The sequence below is a fragment of the Panthera uncia genome, chromosome D1 (assembly GCF_023721935.1).
Source record: "Panthera uncia isolate 11264 chromosome D1, Puncia_PCG_1.0, whole genome shotgun sequence".
In the NCBI taxonomy this organism is placed as follows: Eukaryota; Metazoa; Chordata; class Mammalia; order Carnivora; family Felidae; genus Panthera; species Panthera uncia.
This window is the reverse complement of record NC_064808.1, coordinates 58,282,040-58,303,593: the sequence shown is the minus strand read 5'-3', so window position 1 is coordinate 58,303,593 and position 21,554 is coordinate 58,282,040. Positions and strand designations below refer to the sequence as shown.

The window sequence follows — 21,554 nt, the reverse complement described above, 5'->3', positions numbered from 1 at the left end:
GAAAAGTTGAAGTCTTCCTGTAGAAGGAGGTTGATTTTTCTTTTCTTTAATGAAAAATAAGAAGCAAAAAGCCATTGAGTACTATCATCTTTTATATTGAACATTTAAAAAGTTTAAATAAAACATGTTCAGATCATCAAAACATTTTTACTATTTTAAGAATGCAAAGATACTTAGTGAACTCTTTTTTATCATTGGAGTAAAGTGACCATAACATAAAATTTGTCATTTTAACCACTTATTTTAAGTGTACAATTCTGTGTCATGAAGTACATCTACGTTGTTGGGCATCTGTCACCACCATCTGTTTCCGGAGTCATCCTCCCCATCTGAAAGTCTGTACCTGTTAACCTCTCTCCCTAGCCCCTGGCATCCACCATTTTACTTTCTGAGTTTCCCTGACTCTAGGAATCTTGTGTTCAAGAAATCATAGACTGTTTGTTCATTTGTAACTGGCTAATTTCACCGAGCATAATGACAGGCTGAGTAATAATCCACTGTGTATGTGTGTCATGTTTTTATTTATTCATTGTCAGTAGACAGTTGAGTTTCTTCCACCTTTCGGCTGTTGTGAATAGTGCTGCTACAAACACAGGTGTACAAATATCTGTTCGAGTTCCTGCTTTCACTTCTCTTGGGTATATACCTAGAAGTGGAATTGCTGAATCATATGGTAGTTTGAGGATCTGCCATACCGTTTTTAACAGGTGCTGCACCATTTTATATTCCCACTAGTCATGTTACAGTGCAGCCCACAAAATGCTGTGTGTTACATTTTCATTTCATCATCATGGCAGCTCCTTGAAGTAACTACTACTATTATTTCGATTTTAGAGTTGAGGGAATTAGGAAGTTTATAAACTTGCCCTCACTGCTATAGATAATAAAGTGTCAGAGTCTAGATTTAAACCCTGATCTTTGTATCACATATACTCTTCAACTAGAGTGATCTAGGGCGGTACTTCTCAAATGTTAATAGACATGCTGTTTACCTGGTGATCTTTTTATAGTGCAGACACTGATTGAGTTGATCTGATGTGAGGCTGCCAATTTGCCATATTAAATAAGGACCTAGGTGACACTGATGATGCTGGTCAAAGGACCACACTTTGAATAGCAAAAGGTTATAGAGGCAGTTTCCTCCTAACCTTGTATTTGTCTAAATACAACAGTCTTTCAAAAAGCTGTTTTGTTTCAAATACAACAAAGTCTTTCAAAGTCTGTTCAAAAATACAACAAAGTCTTTCACTACTCCTTAGTGAATGCTGATGTTATCACCCTCAAGAGTTAAGAGAAAGCACAACGAGGGGCCCCCCGGGTGGCTCAGTTCATTAAGCATCTGACAAGAAATGCTTACTGTACACCTGTGTTCCAAACACCATTTTAGTAGACAAAGACTGAAATCCTTGTCTTTGTGAAGCTTACACAAAAGTGGATAAAGTAGCTGGCACATACCACTGCCCATGTGTCAAGTACTGTTCTCAGTGATTTACATATAGTAAGTCATATAATCTTCACAACAACTGTTAGGCATGACATTAGTTCATTGTTGTTGTTTTCAGATGAGAGACACGAGATATGGAGAGGTTTGAGTGACTTTCCCAGAGTCACATAACCGGTTAGTGGTGCACCCAGTATTCACACCTGGGCAGTCGTTCGGGTCTTTGTCCAGAGTGCCTGTACTTTCGATGCTGCACTAACATATAATTTGTAGTAGACAGTTTTATTCAGTCCCCAAAGCCCTATCTCTTACTCTATCCTCTCAGGTGTAATTATGTTCTGTTCCAACCAAGACCAAAGAAATGGGATTCTGGGCTTGTCATTTTTATTACTATTAGATAAAAACAAACTATTAGATATAGCCCCCCTTGGGCGGGGGGCTAAGGGGATATTCGGAAATCAGACATCAGGGAGGAAAAAATAAACAGGAAATGAATAAAGAATAAAACAGCTACTCTTACTCTTGCAACTAAAATAGATTTTTCTTTTTTAAATTGTCATGCTTTGTGTCTAACCTTAGGAAAATTACTTTTTATATACATGCCAAGAAGAAATGCATTACATATAAAAATAGGCAGAAAAAAGATCCAAAAATGGCATCATATGTCCAAAAACATTCACTAACTAAATAATTAAATTGGTTTTTTAATTTCAAATGTAATTAGAATTGCCTTTGAAAAAGTCTGAATTTCTTAAACTGCCATTCAGAATCTCCTAGTCTGGCCTCAAACTATTCTCTGCTGTTGTCTCCTACTGTTTTCTTACAGGATCACTGGTTCCAGATTATCTAGACTTCTTTATTTTCTCCTGGTGTCTTGGGCATTCTTTCTGTGTCTTAGCATGCTTTTATCTCGAGATAATGTTCCTCCAGTGTGGAAATTCTAGTTATTCTTCAGGGCCATCTAGAATCTCCTAATCTTGATCCTTTTTCTAAGTTCTGCTGACACTCATTTTTTTCACACTCACATTAGGGTCAGTCATACTACTAGTGTATGAGCTTGAAGCTCTTTAAAATTTGTTGACTGTTATTCTCAGACTATAATAGATTGCAAAGCAAGTGTTAGGTATAACTTAAGTCCTTCTCTGTTTAAGACCCAGGATATTTTGTTAGGTGATATACTACCTGGAAGTTACTTACAGGATGCCATGAAGTTGAATCTATATTTTTACTCCATGTTAGATACTGTATTCTAATTTAGAAGGGATGAAAAAATTAAAAAAGGAAATTTTATGGGGAAAAACAAAGTTGAAGGAAATCCTAACCTTTATTTTAGTTTTTTTTCTGCTAATTGGAAAAAGTCTTTCTTTTATTAAATTTTGCAGTCATACTCTTCTGCCTATATGTAGAATGGGTAAAGAATATCATTTGAGGGGCACCTGGGTGGCTCAGTTGGTTAAGCATCCGACTTCGGCTCAGGTCATGATCTCACGGTTTGTGAGTTCGAGCCCCGCGTCGGGCTCTGTGCTGACAGCTCAGAGCCTGGAGCCTGTTTCAGATTCTGTGTCTCCCTCTCTCTCTGACCCTCCCCCGTTCATGCTCTGTCTCTCTCTGTCTCAAAAATAAATAAACATTAAAAAAAAATAAAAAGAATATCATTTGAGAATCTTTAATAGAGAGTTGAAATTGTAGATTGGCAGCATGCAAGTCTGATTTGGCCTGAAAACATGTTTATTTTCGTTTGTCCAAAGCAAGTGCTGCTTTGTTTTTTGTTTTGTTTTTAATTAATGTAAAAGTTGCCATTTTGAAGTGTACTATTCAGTGGTTTTTAGTATACTCACAATGTTGTGCAACCATAACTACCATCTAATTATAGAACATTTCCATCATCCCATAAAGAAACCCTGTAACCTTAATTAAGCAGTCACTTGCCATTTTTTATCTTCCCCTAACCCCTAGAAGCCACTAATCTACTTTCTGTCTCTGTGGATTTGCGTGGTTTGAACATTTCGTATAAATGGAATCATACGACGTAGGGCCTTTTGTGTCTGACTTCTTTCGCGTGGCAAAACTGCTGCTTCTTTCACTTTCAAGGTCTACCCTTGTTGTAGCATGTATCAGCACTTAATTCTTTATTATGAATAATATTTCCTTGTATAGATATACCACATTTGTTAATTTATTAGTTGATGGACATTTGACTTGTTTCCACTTTTTGGCTGTTATGAATAATGCTACTGTGAACATCCATGTACAGATTTTTGTGGAAACATGTTTTCATTTGTGTCCTTTTTTTATTTTTTAATTTGAATTTGCTGTGAACATTTAAAATTGGAAATTAGAAGAGTTGGTAACTATGGAGCATTATTTTCGCCTATCAGCAATGGACTGTACCTGAATAATGGTTGACCCTCCTTAGAATTCTCATTCTCTGCTTTACCTTAGTTCTCTCTTCCATCCCCTAAGCTTGGGCTTAGTCTCAGCAGCTTAGCCGAGTACTTATATTTTTTCTTTCTTATGATATAGTTAAAGTGAAAAAAATATTATATTCATGTGTCTATCAAATAATGAAAAACACAAAAGAAGAGAAAGGAAAATGGGAGAATCTCCTTGTTTGCAACAATGAAGAAAATTCCTACAGTTATAATAGGTAAAGTAAGCTACAGATGATTGTCTTGTAGCCATTACTAACATGGTATCTGATATAAAGCTTAAATTCAACATGGCAAAATAACATAACTTAGTGTAGTGTATTAGTCTGCCCTGTCTGCCATAACAGAATATAAGGCTTGGTGGCTTAAACAGCAGACATTTATTTTCTCACAGTTTGGGAGGCTAGAAGTCCCCGATTGAGGTGCCAGCTGACTCAGTTTCTGGTGAGGGCTTCCTTCCTGGCTTACAAATGGCTGCCTTCTTTCTGTGCCCTCGCATGGCCTCTTCTATTTTGTATGTGTGGTGAGAGTGATCTGGTGTTTCCCTTTTCTTACAAGGGCACCAGCCCTCTTGGATTAGGGCTCCACCTTTTTGATATCATTTAACAATAATTACTTCACTGAGGGCCCTGTCTCCCAATACAGCCACATTTGGGGATTGGGGCTTTATCATATGAATTTAAGGAGGGGCATAATTCACTCCATACATGTAGTATTGTGAAACCATCCACAGTAATATGATGGGTAATGGAAAAGACACCTGGTCGAGAAATTGGGAAAGACGGAGAGAACTGAAATTTTAAGATGTGTTTTTTCATGCTATTATGAGCAGTTATATATGGAGATTGTTTCTTTTCTTTTCATTCCAGTGCAGTTACCATATAGCGTTAATATTAGTTTCAGGTGTACAATGTAATGATTCAGCAATTCCATCTGAATTGGTTGATGAGCAGTTATATATTTTTAAGAAAAAATACTACATGTGTACCAAAACCTTTTTTTTAATGTTGAGTTTGGATCCAGCAAAAAATGTGTCCAACTAGACTGAGTATTTGCATACATAAGTACAGTTGCAAAGACTCTTAACTCATAGTGAATAGACTACTAAGAACAAACGGACAAGAAGTTAAGTCATTTGTTAAATTTTGTATCATAGCTGATGAAAGCACAGATAATAATATGCAAATGTACATATAATACAAATATAATACAAATATTAGTGATTTATTTGTAGCATCTATGAGTCTTTTTAAATGACAAGAGTTTATTTGAATATGGTTCCTTAGTGAGTCCAAATTTAGGAGATGGCTTTTTTGTACATTGAGAGAAAAGTTTTATTTATTAATTTTTTTTTTTTTTTTTAAGTTTTAAATCTAAATGTAGGGGCACCTGGCTGGCTTGCCTGGAGGGGCATGTGACCCTTGATCTCTTAACCCCATGTTACTTGTAAAGATTACTTAAAAATAAAATCTGGGGTACCTGGGTGGCTCATTCAGTTAAGTGTCCAACTCTTCATTTCGACTCACCTCATGAGCTTACCGTTGATGGGTTCCGGCCCTGCATCGGTGGAGCTCTTCAGAGCTCTTCAGGTGGAGCCTGCTTGGGATTCTTTCTCTCTCCCTTTCTCTCAGCCCTGCTCATGGCTGCTCTCACTCTCTCTCTCGCTCTCTCTCAAAATAAGTAAACTTAAAAAAAAAAAAAAATAGGTGTGCCTGAGTAGCTCAGTCAGTTAAGCATCTGACTCAGTCCCTGCTCAGGTCTTGATCTCTGGGTCATGAGTTCAAGCCCCGTATTGGAGCTTCAGCATGGAGCCTACAGAAAGAAAGAAAGAAAGAGAGAAAGAGAGAGAGAGAGAGAAAAAGAGAGAGAGAGAAAGGGAGAAAGGGAGAGAGAGAAAGAAGGAAAGAGAGAGAGAGAAAGGGAGAGAGAGAGAGAGGAAGGAAGGAAGGAAGGAAGGAAGGAAGGAAGGAAGGAGGAAAAGAGGGAGGAAGAAAGAGGGGGGGGAAGGAGGAAGGAAGGAAGAAAGAAGAAAGGAGGGAAGAAGGAAGGAAGGAAGAAAAGGAGGGAGGGAGGCAGAAGAAAGAAAGAAAGAGAGAGAGAGAAAGAAAGAAAGAAAGAAAGAAAAAGTTACCTAGATTTGATCCTTCTTTAACCATTGTGATCATAATGTCTGACACAAAGCTTAAATTGGTGGTGATGACATTTTGTAAACACATCACAATTTTAAAGACAAAAGAATGGAACTTCACTGTGTTATTATCTGAGTGTTTCTTTGAATTTTGTTTTAAATGTTTTTCAGGGGAGGGGCAGAGAGAGAGGGAGACACAGAATCTGAAGCAGGCTCCAGGCTCTGAGCTGTCAGCACAGAGCCCAATGAGGGGCTCGAACTCACAGACTGTGAGATCATGACCTGAGCTGAAGTTGGATGCTTAACCGACTGAGCCACCCAGGTGCCCCTGAGTGTTTCTTTGTATAAAAAATTTAAAGTGAAACATGTCACAGTTATGGTAATTAACCATTTGAACTGAATAAGCTCTTAAAGCCTGCCTTCTGGGTGAATCAATTTTTTTTTGCTTAATGAATGTACACAGTGCAATAGTTTTCTGCACTATGAGGTTTGATAATCTAAAGTGCCCAGCAGGAATCTTCAGTTCAACTAAGCATTTGGACCCACAAGACTACTACAGATCACACTTGGCATCAGTCTACTAAGATCAGTGTAAGAGCTTGCCAACAGGAGTAGCAGCTTGCCAACAGGTTTAGGCTTTGCTGCAGTCTGTGTTGCAGTTTATATGGCCATCCAGGAATCCAGGAGCAATCTTCTTCCCGCTGACAACTTCAGGACCAAGTATATGGGATTCACATTGAATAGGTGTGGGAACTGCTTTGTCTTAAAGGCCTCATGTTCCATAGAGGCCAGTATCTCTTATAATAAACTCTATAGGCTATATATATTCAGTGGTCCTCATGCCCAAATAGATGAGTCCCTATATTCAGGAGTGCCCCAACTATGACATCCCCATCATGTGTTTATATTTTTTCTTAGTTTAGATGTATTTTATCAGTTAGAGGTCATTGATAACATATGCACTGTTGCCTAGTGATGGTCTGGTTGACATTCCAGTTTTTTTAGTTAACCAAGGGAGTAGAACTTAACCAACAGTCAAATTCTCGGGAGAAGAAGAAAAGCTTTTCTTAACCTGTGGCCCGTAGATGGCTTAGCCGTGATGTGGTGCTAAGAAAACTTTCTGGGGAGTGGGGGGAATCATAACTTTTTAATATCATTTAGGTTAAAAAAAAATCCATACCTTATCAACTAGTATCTTCTCAAAGATTCAGGTTGGCAATACAGTTCAAATACTTGGGATACAACTAATAAGTTGATTCACATGTTTTTCATGAATTTGGTTCAATAGGGAATGTAGTAGATAAGGAATAATCTGGCCCACTTTCCTAAACTGCAGTTGGTATTCAGAGATGGATATGATGGCTTGAATTGAAATAGGTTCTCCAACTTCAAACTTACGGAAAATTAATACTGTTTAGTTTACCTTTCTTTTTTTTTTTTTTAATTTTTTTTTTTAATGTTTTATTTTTAGGACAGGGAGAGACAGAGCATGAACAGGGGAGGGTCAGAGAGAGGGAGACACAGAATCTGAAACAGACTCCAGGTTCTGAGCTGTCAGCACAGAGCCTGACGTGGGGCTCGAACTCACGGACTGCAAGATCATGACCTGAGCCGAAGTCGGCCGCTTAACCGACTGAGCCACCCAGGCGCCCCATAGTTTGCCTTTCTAAACTAGTATCAACAGAACACTATGAAGAGCTATAGAATACACCAGTTTACTAGTATAGTACCGAAAACTAAATAATGTTGGCATTCAATTACAAAAATTATGTGAATATCCTGAGAATAGATGTCCTATATACAAAATCGTATCAGTGTTGCCAGTACTTAGTGTTCATCAACAGCTGTTTACTAGCAGAAACTATATAGTAGTAAATTCCCTATTAAATGACTCCAGGCTAAATTCTATATTGCATGTAATAGTGGTAAGTAAGTACTAGATCCCTACATTGTCATAATGATCAGCCCCCTCCTGAAAAAAATTTATCCAGTTTCTGATTCCAAGTCAAAGGAATAATGAATTATGAAACAAAATATATAAATTAAGTAGGTTTTTAAAATTTTTAACATAACGGGGCGCCTAGGTGGCTCAGTCGGTTAAGCGTCCGACTTCGGCTCAGTGAGGATCTCGTGGATCACGAGTTTGAGCCCCACGTTGGGCTCTGTGCTGACAGCTCAGAGCCTGGAACCTGCTTCAGATTCTGTGTCTCCCTCTCTCTCAGCCCCTCCCCTGCTCATGCTCTGTCTCTATCTGTGTCTCAATAATAAATAAACATTAAAAAATTAAAAAAAAAAAGAATTTAAAATTTTAAACATAATGACCAGCATTATACATATTTGTATTGTGTTCAGTAAAAACAGAATTTATTTATGTTTCTAACATTCTGTTTTTCTTACCTTCAGCCCACTTTATTCATTTATATTATCTGTCTGGCCCCTGTGGCCATTAGAGTCTGTAACCCCTTCCATAGAAGGGGTGGGTACTAATTGTTACAGCTATGAAGAAATATTTTGGTATGATATGGGTGTTTAATCTAGAGATTATGGATGGGTGTCAAAATATCCTTGTACCGAGCACAAAATAGTGCACTATTTATATTACCTTTTTAAATATTGTTTCACTCCAAAAAGGTACAGAGAGACAAGATAAATACAAGTATTATTGTCACCTTATTTCAATAGCTTAAACAGTTCCCTTTATAAAAGAAAATGTACTATTTTTATGTCACCATCATTCTTTACATCAGGCCTGACTTAAATTGTCAAGATAAAAGACAAAATACATTGAAGTTCACATTTCTTTATTTTTATTTTTAATTTAATTTTATTTTTATTTTATGTTGCTTCTTATGTGAGTGATTTGTGCTTATTGGAGAGGGAAGAGAAGAGCATAAGAAACTTCATGATTCAATTGACTATTGAAATCATTCTCAGTTTGGTGTGACTTGAATTAGAAAGGAAAAATTGAAGTTATTATTCTTGGTTTTTGGAAAATGGCAGTGGTATTGTTTTTGAGTCTTTATAGATTCCTTCATTAAAGGAATATTATCAGTGGCAAAAGTTAAAAATGATAGACAGTATCTGCAACAAAGCTCTTAAAAGAGCTGGGGTACTATGGGCCTCAGGAGTTCTCAAACTTTTCCAGCCAAAGCTCCCTTCCAGAATAAACTCAACACTGAGCTTTGTCCAAACTTCTAGGAATAGAATCAAAATTAAGTAGGACAGGGACAATATAGACATGCAAAAAAGAAACTTCAAATAAAAGTATGAGAGAGGAATAGAGTTTGGTGATCTCATTAAATAAATCACTTTAGTTTTGAATATCTCACTAAAATAACAGATGGGGAGCTCCAGAGCTATGAAATTAGAACTATCTATTTGACATAAAAATAAGCAACTAAAAAGGATCAAAGTAAATCCCATAGGATTATGAGAACAAAAGGGAATAAGAAGCAGGATACTCTCACTGCCATGAATGAAAGCTTATCCTAAAGACTTTCCCTCAAAATGTGAAAACTATAGAAACTATAAAAATGTGAAAACTTCATAGGTGGTAGAACTCAGAAGAGTCAAGATTTTTCAAAAATCTAGGAGGAACGTCAGAGTGAACAAACACAAGATAGTGCCTTTACAAAATAACAAATGAAAAGCTGTATTATTTTTTTAATCAAAAAGAAATGAAGAGGGGTACCTGGGTGGCTCAATCAGTTAAGCGTCCAACTTCAGCTCAGCTCATGATGTCCTGGTTTGTGAATTCAACCCTGCATCAAGGCTCTGTGCTGACAGCTTAGAGCCTGTAGCCTGCTTTGGATTCTCTCTCTCTTTCTCTCTCTCTCTCTCTGTCTCTGTCTCTGTCTCTCTGTCTCTCTCTCTGCCCTGCCCCTGTTCCCACTCTCTCTCTCTCTCTCTCTCTCTCAAAAATAAACATTGAAAAAAATGAAAAATTAATGAAACTCGACAGAAAGAAATAAGGATTTGAAGATAGGAAAGAAAATCAACAAGCATCCAGTATAAAGGAAACGAAAACCAGAGCAAGGGAACAGACAAAAATACTAAAGTCTGCTTAACAAAACCTCCTGAAACAAAGTTGTTAGGCTGTATATTGAAATGACACTGCATACCTTGGAAAATCAACCCAGAACACCCAACTTCAGGACATATTCCAGTAAAATTATTGGGATTTGAAGAAAGAAAGTCTTTGTTTATCCAAGCAAAACGACCACATGATTTATAGGGGAAAGAAAATCAGACTGCCATCGCTCTATTTGAAAGCAATGCTTTATGATAGAAGAAAATGCCATAACGTGTGTGAGGCAACAAAAATGTGACCCAGGGACTTCATGTCCAGCCAAAGTAGCTTTCACATAAAGACTGCAGATACACTTACCAAAGTCTAAGGTCTGTTTTCCCATGAATCTTTTTTATAGAAATCTTCAAGCAGGGACACCTGAGTGGCTCTATCAGTTAAGCGGCTGACTTCAGTTCAGGCAGGTCATGATCTCATGGCTTGTGAGTTTGGGCCCTGCGTCAGGCTCTGTGCTGACAGCTCAGAGCCTGGAGCCTGCTTCAGATTCTGTGTCTCCCTCTCTCTCTGCCCCTCCCCCACTCACGCTCTGTCTCTGTCTCTCTCTCAAAAACAAACATTAAAAAATTAAAAAACAGTACTTAAGAAATCTTCAAACAAACGAGCTTCGGATAGCCAGAATGACTATCACAATATCAGTGCTGTATGTTGTCAAAATACATATAAATATGTTCATTTGTATGGCTTAATATTCATGTGTATGTTTCCTACCTCTGTTTATGAGAGTAATCTAAGAACTATGATGCCCCAGTAGCAGTGAGCACTATTTTAGCCTCTAGATTTTTATTTCAAAAAATCATTCTCCAATAAAAAGAACCAGGGCTCCTTAGACTGATTCTGGTGATGGGCAGAGAAAATACAAGATGAACCCGGGACATTTTAGAATGCGAGAAACTAAAGAGGTGCTCAAAAAAGAATTTGGGCATATCAGTAAGACGCAGGTGCCAACCAGAAAGAGCACCCAGTGGTGAAAGCAGAAACTGTTTTAGCTGCAAATATACTGATAGATAGATTTAAACCATAGATTTAAATAAATGCCCATAAGTTTCTACTTCTATAAATACATAATTGCATAAATAAATAAATAGAAGTGAAGGGATAGCTTTTCCCTGCAGACAAATATTAGTTAATTAATGTAGAAGGAATGAGGGAAATAAAAAATCACCAGTGTGGAAACACTACAATAATCATTGTTATAGGCAAGCTCTCTGACAGATGCTAAAATCAGTCGTTTATAGTTTGTGAAGGAGTATTAGCATAATTTCAAAGCATCTTCCCAAGATGCTTTACCTGTTAGAAAAAGAAAAATGGTAATTTTACAATAGCATAACCAGCCAACAGAACCTTAACCAAGTGATTGAAGTATTAACATCATGTATTCTCTGGTGTAATATACAGCATCTCTTATGGAATTTTTGTCAAAAATGTGTAATTTCAAGAAAACATTTAAAAGCCCAAATTGGGGCACCTGGGTGGCTCAGTCGATTGAGCATCTGACTTCTGCTCAGGTCATGATCTCAGGGCTCATGAGTTCAGGGCTTGTGTCGGGCTCTGTGATGACAACTCAGATCCTGTAGCCAGCTTCAGATTCTGTGTCTTCGTCTCTGCCCCTCCCCCACTCATACATACTCTATCTCTCTCAAAAACAAATATTAAAATTTTTTAATTAAAAATTAAAAGCCCAAATTAAGAGGTATTCTATAAATTGTGTCAAAGTTAGAAGAAACAGGGAAAGAATGAGGAACAAAGATTGGAGGAGGCAAGAACATAAGAACAAAATGAGACCTGAAACCTTAAACAGAAAAGATATTGGGGGGAAAACTGGCAAAATTTAAATAAAATCTGTTTAATTAATAGTATTTTACTGATGTTAATTTCCTGGTTTTGATAATTATACTATGGAACATGTAGGTTCTTAACTTTAGGAAAAACAGAGTGAAAGTACTAGAACTATTTTTGTAACATATCTGTATGTCTAAAATTATTTCAAAGATTTTAAAAAGGATGTTGGGTGAGCTTTAAATTTGTAGTTACATCTAGCTAAATCTAAATGACAGAAACGAGAAAGAATGTGTAGTCTTTAATGGCTATGTGTTTTGACAATGGAGCTATAGTCAGACAACAAATGGAGAAAGAATGGGAAGAGTACAAGCACTTCTTGACTTTTTAATAAATCACTTTGATGATGATGTCAATATTGTTATTCTGAGAATGTTTTATATATAACGTGAGGAAAAAATATTTTATTTTAATTATATCATCCATGGTATCCTTTAAAACCAAGATTCTCTGGGGGTACAGGTGGAGCAGGAGAAATAAGATGTAAGATAGAAGAGATTAAGGAAACCCTGAAATATCATTATGAATTCATGAGGTTTTCCCCTCACATATTTATTTGTTTATTTGTTTGTTTACTTTGAGAGACAGGGAGAGAGGGAATCCCAAGCTGACTCCACACTGTCAGCACAGAGCCTGATTTGAGCTCGATCTCACGACCATGAGATAGTGACCTGAGCCGATACCAACAATCAAATGCTTAACATACCAACAATCAGATGCTTAACCGGCTGAGCCACCCAGGTGCCCCTTAAATTTTTATTTAAATTCTAGTTCATTAACTCATGAGTTATTTTTATTAAAAAATATATGCATGTCTTTGGTAGTTCTGTCCACTGAAAAGACTTAGAAACGGTGGCCAACCCAACAGTAGTGAGCAGCCTTAACACCTGGATTGCGGTTGTGAAAATAGTTTCCCACCAATTCTGAGCCGAGAAACATCTTGTCATTCCAGATAGTATGGATGTTATCAGAGTCCTGTCAAAAAGATTCAGGAGCCAACTTCAAGAGGTCTTAAAGAGATTTTCACTGCCAAAGACAGGACAATTTAAGCATCAACAAGAATAATACTTATAATGGATTAAAGTATAATTGAGGGGCGCCTGGGTGGCGCAGTCGGTTAAGCGTCCGACTTCAGCCAGGTCATGATCTCGCGGTCCGTGAGTTCGAGCCCCGCGTCAGGCTCTGGGCTGATGGCTCGGAGCCTGGAGCCTGTTTCCGATTCTGTGTCTCCCTCTCTCTCTGCCCCTCCCCCGTTCATGCTCTGTCTCTCTCTGTCCCAAAAATAAATAAAAAAAATAATAATAATAATAAAAAAATAAAGTATAATTGAATATATCTTAAATCCATGATTTCATTATGACACTAAAAGAAAAATTGGTTACCTTTGGAGAATGTCAGTGGAGACCAAGTTATTATTTTGAAAATTGTTAAATAATGAAAAGAATCATTCATCCTGCCTTTTCTGTATGAATTGTACCATTGTATAGCAAAATAGTGAATTAGTAAAGTTTATAGAATTTATTCCAACAAGTCATTGATGGAAGAATGATAGAATGGAAATATCCTCATTTTGCAATTCCTGATAAAGGTTTTAGGGAACATCAGTATCTATTAACCTCATAAAAAGAATAAAATCAGACACTAATGCCTTTTGGTAAAGAATACATCATCAGTGAAGTAGTTTTGCCACAGAAATTGAACTTGAATCTGATGGAGACTATAGATCAGAATGACAATTCAAGGGACAAAAAGGACAGAGGGGCAGGGGAGTACAGTCAGCATAATGCAGAAATGATAGGACAAATGATTCAGTGACAAATAAACTGCAAGAAAAATAAAAGATGGAGGGGACAAGAGGAGATTAAAGAGACATGAAAAAGAAAAGAACACACAGGTAAAACTAAAACAAGGAAATGATTAATATAAAAGTCAGATTAATGGTTACTTTATTCTTCGTAGGGAGAGGGAATTCTTGGGGAAAGGAATGTGTAGGGCTTGGAGAATATCTGGCAAGGTTCTATTTCCTGTTTGCCTTCTAATAATTTAATCTGTGCTTTTGTTTTGTGTGGCTTTCTTTATTTTGTTATACTTAATCATAAAAAAGCCTTTGATATCTTCCATGTAATTTTTAAAGAATAAAAGAATTGGCCCCAATTCATATCCCTTTAGCATGTAGTAAAATGGTACTATTGATATTTTAGCACAGGCATCTCCTGTTTTGTCCATTAGGTACATGTTGATGATATCAAATGATACTTGCATTATTTTGAGCCCCTTTTGGAAACTGTAAAATCTTAACACGTCTTTAAAATGGTGAAAACTTTCTTTGTCAAAATACTTCAGTTGCAAAAATATATTCCTCTCGTAGGCATGGTTGATATTTTACCTGTAATATTTCATTCATTCATTCCAATCAGCATTTATTTATTGAGTACATGGTATGTATCCTGCATTATTTTTGGTACTGGGAATAAATCTGTGAACAAAATCAGTCGACTTTTAGCCTTCATGACACTTACATAGTATGGGGAGGTAGACAATAAGTCAAAATAATAAATACATGGTGTGTTTGATGATATTGATAAGGAGCTATAGAAGGAAAATAATTTGGGGGAAGAGGGAGGGTGTAGCTTTAGACTGGGAGCCTAGAGGCTAGAGTCTAGAGCCTAGAGCCTAGAGGCTCCTAGAGGAGCCTAGAGGACTCACTGAAAATGTGACACTTGAGTAAAAACTAAAGGGTCTGGAAGAGTAAGCCATGCAGATACCCAAGGAAAGCAGACAGAAACAAATGCAAGACCCTGAGGTGGGTCTAACATACATAATATGTTAGAGCAGGGATTGGCAGACTAGGGACTGCAGGCCAAATCTGGCCTGCTAATCTGGTTAATTAGAATCTATTTATTCTTTTAGTATCTTACTGTCCATAGTTGCTTCATACTACAAAGGTAGAGTTGAGTAGTTGCTACACAGACTAAAATATTTACCAGCTGACCCTTTACAGAATAAATTTGTTGTCTCCTGTTTTATAGCAAGGTGAGTAATACAGCCGAAGCAGAATGAGTGAGGGGTAATTGTCATACAGGAGGGAGTGAGGTTAGGGAGGTCAGGCTATGGGAGATGGGGGAGAGGGGTATGGAGGTTGTATAGGGCCTTGTGGTTTATTGAGAATGTTGTTTTTTAGTCTGAATAAAATGAGATCTCCCTGAAAAGATTTTATACTGAATTCTCCTGAAATAATCCCCAAATATTCTTGTTTCTGTCTTTGGCCTTCTTCCTATTTGGCATAAGACAGCCACGGAGATCTCATTAAAACAAGTGTGATGAGGACAGTTTTTAAAGCCCTTTCTGAGTAGACTGGAAGAGATGAGATCCAAAACATAGGTGGAAGGATTGGCCTTAGCTTAAAATACCATCTCTGTTTTAACAGGAATAGGTTTGTAAGTCTGGTGATGAGAAGGAGCTTCTGCCCCATGGCTTCTGTTTTCTCTGTGAAATGAAGGACAGAATCATCTGAAAATGTAGACATAGCAGAGAGATTGCAAGTCTGAGGATAGTGAAAAACACTGAAATAGTTACTGCTAGAGAAGTAGGAAGGTTATTGGGCAGTGTCAGTGTCTCAGGGATAGCTGGTGACCATGAATTTACTGTACTACCCATCTTATTCCTTTCTATATCCCCAGTAGCTGATCTAGCTCTCTGCTCATGAAACATGAAATCATGACCTGAGCTGAAGTCAGATGCTTAACCTACTGAGCCATTCAGGCACCCCTCATATTTTCTTAATTTTTAATGAAATAGTTCAAATAAACAGAACATAGTATAAAACTTACATATTGCTCGAATTTGTTTTGATTAAAAATGTTATAGAAACAATATTTCCCTTCATATTCCATTCCATTCCTTCTCCTTCCTTTTCTGGGTATGGCCACAGACCTATAAATCATTCATATATACATATTTATGATTTTGGTACATATGTATGTAGCCATATCAGTATATAGCATAATTTTGTGCATTTTATAGCTTCTGTGAACAGTATCATGTTACCTGTCCTTTTGCAGCTTGCTATTTTCACTCATCATTCTATTTAGTGAGTGAGCGAGTGAGTGAGAGCACATGTGCAAGTCGGGGAGGGGCAAAGAGAGAGAGAATCCCATCCAGGCGGAGCCTGATGCAGGGCTTGATACCACAAACCATGAGATTGTGACCTGAGCTGAAGTTGGACACTTAATCATCTGTGCCATCCAAGTGCCCCTGTTTCTTTTCTATTTTTGCTATATAGTGGTTATTCATTCTCCTATTTGAAGGATCTTTAGGTTATTTCAAATTTGCAGTTTTATAGCAGTGCTACAACAAATACTCATGTTTATTTTTCTGTATAGTGTATGTAAGTATACTTTCTATAAGCAGAACTATTCTATTATAAAGTGTATTTCTTGAAGCTTTAGAGTGGATATTTCTAGCTTGCTCTTTAAAGTGTTTGTGTTAATTTACCATAGGTATAAAAGATTTGAGCAGACTCTGAAACTACTATGCTATTTAAACAGTTCTCAAGTCTTGGCTTAGAAGAGGAGGATTATAAAGAAATTAAGCCTCATCAGGGATTAGTTACCCCTTTATCACCCAACAGATGACAAGCCCAATATATATTAGGTGGATATGGATAATTTTTGGTGAGTATGGAAAAGGAAAGGTAATAGAAAGCAAAAGTGAAAGGAAAATGTGTCAGACATAATTGTATTTGGCTATATGTTTGTTCAAACAGAGTTGGGGTTTTTTTCTTATAATAAAAAGTCAGGTAGTCAGTAATCCAGGTCTGGTTAAGCCTAAACACCCTTCCTAGTCTGCCATCCTTAGCATGTGGCTTTGATTGCGCCCTCTCCAGGATTCTAGATAGAAAGGAGAAAGGGCAGAAGGCATAGTTCAGCTGAATCCTGTAAATCTCACCCAGTAGACTTCCTCATGCATCTCTTTGGTCAGAACTGGATCATATGTCTCCTAGCTATAAGGTATCTGAAGAGGCAAGCACCTTCTGAACGAAAGCACAGTTTTGTTAGTAAGAAAGAAGAGGAAACAGCTAAAAGCATACCTTGGTAATACTGCAGGTTTGGTTCCAGACCACCCCAGCAAAGCAAATATCATAATAAAATGAATCAAAACAATTTTTTGGTTTCCCAGCCCATATAAAAGTTCTGTTTACACTATACTGTAGTCTTATTAAGTGTGCAGCAGCATTATATCTATAAAAACAATGTACCTACCTTAGTTCAAAAATACTTTATTGCTAAGAAGTGCTAACCACCATCTGAGCTTTCAGTGAGTTGTAAGCTTTGTGCTGGTGAAGGGTCTTGCCTTGATGTTGATGGCTGTTGACTGATCAGGGTGGTGGTTGCTGAAAGTTGGGATGACTGTGGCAGTTTCTTAGATGAGACAAGAATAAAGTTGGTCACATCAATTAACTCTTCCTTTCATGAACAGTCTCCCTATAGCATGTGATGCTGTTTGATTGCCTTTTACCCACAGTAAAATTTTTTCAAAATTGGAGTCAATCCTCCCAAGCTCTGATACTGCTTTATCAGCTTTGTTTATGTAACATTCTGAATCCTTTGTATCATTTCGACAATCTTCACAGCATCTTCACCAGGAGTAGATTCCATCTCAAGAAACCACTTTCTTTGCTCATCCATGAGAAGCTGGTCCTCATCTGTTCAAATTTTAATATGAGGTTATAGCAATTCAGTCCCATCTTTAGGCTCCACTTGTCATTCTAGTCGTCTTGCTCTTTCTACCGTGTGTGCAGTTACTTCTTCCACAGAAGTCTTAAACCCCTCAGTCACTTACGAGGTCTTGTTTATGTTGATATTTTGACTTCTTCGCATGAGTCACAAATGTTTTTCATGGCATTCAGAATGGTGAATCCTTGCCAGAAGGTTTTCAGTTTTCTTTAATCAGTGTCTGTGGCCACTATAGCTTTATGAAATGTATTTCTTAAATAATAAGCCTTGAAAGTGAAAATGATAACTTGATCCCTAGGCTGCAGAATGGATGTGTGTCAGAAGGCGTGAAAACAACATCCATCTTGTACATCTCCATCAGTGCTCTTGGGTGACCAGGTGCATTGTCAGTGAGCAGTAATACTTTGAAAGGAATCTTTTTTTCCTGAACAGTTGGTCTCAATAGTGGTCTTAAAGTATTCAGGAAACCATGTTGCAAGCCATGTGCTTTCATCCAGGCTTTGTTGTACCATTCGTGGAGCACAGGCAGAGTAGATTTAGCATAATTCTCAAGGGCCCTGTGATTCTCAGAAGGGTAAATGAACAACTTAAAAGTCACCAATTGTATTAGCCCCTAACAAGAGAGTCATCCTGTCCTTTGAAGCTTTGAAGCCTGGCATTGACTTCTCTCTAGCTATTAAAGTCCTACATGGCACCTTCTTCCATTAAGGCTTATTTTATCTGCATTGAAAATCTGTGGTTTGGTGTGGCCACCTTCATGAATTGTCTTAGCTATGTCTTTTGGATAATTGGCTATAGCTTCTGCATCAGCATTTACTGCTTCGCCTTGCATCTTTATGTTCTGTGTCCACAGCTTCTTTCCTTAAACCTCATGAACCAGCCTCTTCAAGAGCCTCTGCAGCTTCTTCACCTCTCTCAGCCTTCATAGAATTGAGGAGAGTTAGGCCTTACTGTGGTTAGACTTTGGATTAAGGGAATATTGTGGCTGGTTTGATCTTCTGTCCAGACCGTTAAAACTTTCTCCATATCAGCAATAGGCTGTTTTCCTTTTTTATCATTTGTATGTTCTCTGGAGTGGCACTTTTAATTTCTTTCAAGGACTTTTCTTTTGTATTCATAAGTTGACCCACTGTTTGGTGTAAGAGACCTCGTTGTTGACCTGTCTCGGCTTTTGATGTGCCATACTTGCTAAGCTTAATCATTTCTAGCTTTTGATTTAATTTGAGAGATATGTGACTCTTTCTTTCACTGGAACACTTAAAGACCATTGTAAGGTTATTAACTGGCCTAATTTCAGCATTGGTGTGTCTCAGGAAATGGGATGGCCCAAAGAGAAGGAAAGAGAAGAAGAAATGGCCGTTTGGTAGAGTAGTCAGAACACACACACTTATCAGTTAAGTTTGCCATCTTAAATGGGTGTGATTCATGGAGCCCCAAAGCAATTACAGTGTAACATCAAATGAGCACTGATCACAGATCACTATAAAAAATATAATAATAATGAAATATTGTGAGATTTACCAAAATGTGACAGAGACATGAAGTGAGCAAATGCTTTTGGAAAAATGGCACCAATAGACTTGCTCGAGGCAAGGTTGCCACAAACCTTCAATTTGAACAAAATGCAGTATCTGCAAAAGCACAATACAGTGAAGCTCAATAGAAGGGATAGGTCTGTACTGGATAAATACTTAGCGATGTCCTTTATAGTTAACTTTTATAGAACATCCAATGTTCTATCCCATAGTGATTGTGGTTGGGATGTTTGGGAAAGCACACAATAGCTGATCAGTAAATATTTGTTGAGTAAATGAATGAATCACTTTAAAAACCTGCAATAGATAATGCTTCTCTTGAAGTAACTTGTTTGACAAACAGTGTTGCTGCGGGATTGTGATTTTAAAGTGAGTTTTTCCCTAAGTTTTGTTTGTTTAAATTTTATGTCTCTGAAATTCATTTGCATCTCTTTTATAGTTTCTTTTTGAGAAAACTTTGGGAAAATGCTTATATAACTGAATGATCTTTTTACCAGTTATGATTGTGCTTGGAGGTTCATATTCTGTCATGATTCTGTTTTCTCTGTGGTTTTAGGGATATATCCATGTAATCTAGGAGAGCTAGAGTAATCATTGTTTTCATGTCTGAAAAGAACTGAGCCAAACACAGAAATACTAAGAATTTAACATTTTGGGGTTAGGAGAAATATAAGCCAGTGAAATATAATTTTTCAGCTGCTTTATTTATAAATGAAGAAATGAGGAGCAGAGTTTGTTTTGAGACATACACAAAATCTACCACCAAGTGAATTAGGATTCGTGAACCTGGGAGCCTTGAACTATTAGTGTTATTCCCTCAGTTTCTTCTGTCATGTTGTTACCAAATTGGAATCATTTCAAATAATGGAGGAGATCTTTCTCCTTCACCATCCCCCCCAAAAAATACAGTGTCCTTTTACCTTGGGTCAGAGCCACAGTGAAATCCTGAGTTGTTTTCTGAACAAAAACATATAGAAGAATATTAGTTTGTGTTTAATAAACCCTTAGTGTTAAGTTGAAGTGTTTTTTTTTTTTTTTTTAAGATTTTTTTTTTTTATGTTTATTTTTGAGAGAGAGCACAGCTGGGAAGGGGCACAGAGATGGGGGTCCTCTGTCCCCGAAGTGGGCTCCGCAGTGACAGAAGCAAGCCCAATATGGGGCTTGAACCCACAAACCACGAGATCATGACCTGAGCTGAAGTCGGACACTCAACTGATTGAGCCACCTAGGGGCCCCAACTTGAAGTTATTTTTTAAAATTGTAATCAGTATTTTAATTGTTAACCAAGATGTTCATTTAATTAGATTTCCTGATATGCTAACCTATCTCAATGATCAGGAATTTACTAAGGCTACTTTATCAGTGGGAAGAAGACACACAAATTAGATCACTATTGTCATGTCTTTAATTTCCCTAGTGGAATGCTTACATTAAATCAATGACAATGTAGAGGGGGAAGAGCAATACTGATACTCTGTTCTCAGGTTCTGAATGTCTCTTGGTAGTTCTTGAATGGTTTGTTTGTAACATGAATGAAGTAAAGGAAATAGTGATTTATAATTAAAATATTAACTCTTTTAAAGATACTGCATTCTTTTTTTAAAACACATGTCTTCATATCGCTTCTATGTGTTCCATTTTATACCTATGAAATACATTGTAATACTGGCTTATCAACTTGGCATAATGTGTGCAAAAATCATCTATAAAAATTACTACTTTTCTGGGGCGCCTGGGCAGCTCAGTCGGTTAAGTGTCTGACTCTTGGCTCAACTCAGGTCATGATCTCGTGTTTCATGAAATCGAGCCCTGCATTGGGCTCTGCACTGAGTGTGGGGACTGCTTGGGATTCTCTCTCTTCCTCTCTGCTCCTTCCCTGCTTGCTCTCTCTCAAAAATAAGTAAATAAACATTACCAAAAAATTACTACTTTGCTAAAACTTCATTTAGAGCTAAGGTTTGTTTTGTTTTGTTTTGTTTTGTTTTGTTTTAGTTGTAAGGATAGTGTGAAATAATGGGAAGTATAGGTAAAATTAGTACTTAATGAATTCTCTGAAAACACTCTGCTCAAATTCTCTGAGCACTGGTTTACATTGTGTATGCAATCTCTGTAATCCCATTTAGAGGTTCTGCTCTTTACCAAATACGGTTTTTGCACTATTGAGTACTCCATAAAAGTTACAAATACATAGCCAATTAAGGTAAAAAGAGGAATTGATGATAAACATACATAGTTTATAACATATTAATTTCTGAAATGTTAACTAATGGCATTTGATAAAGTAAATTGTAATATAACCACATTGAGGAGTATTATATAATTAAGTCTGATTTCTGTAAAAGGCATTAAATATCATAAAGTGC

At 37.1% G+C, this 21,554-nt stretch overlaps 1 protein-coding gene across 4 annotated transcripts in view; it reads left to right on the top strand.

The window, feature by feature from the left end:
• RSF1 (remodeling and spacing factor 1) overlaps window positions 1-21,554 on the top strand; it is a 160,601-nt gene that overhangs the window by 99,236 nt on the left and 39,811 nt on the right. The gene's annotated exons all lie outside the window — the stretch shown is intronic.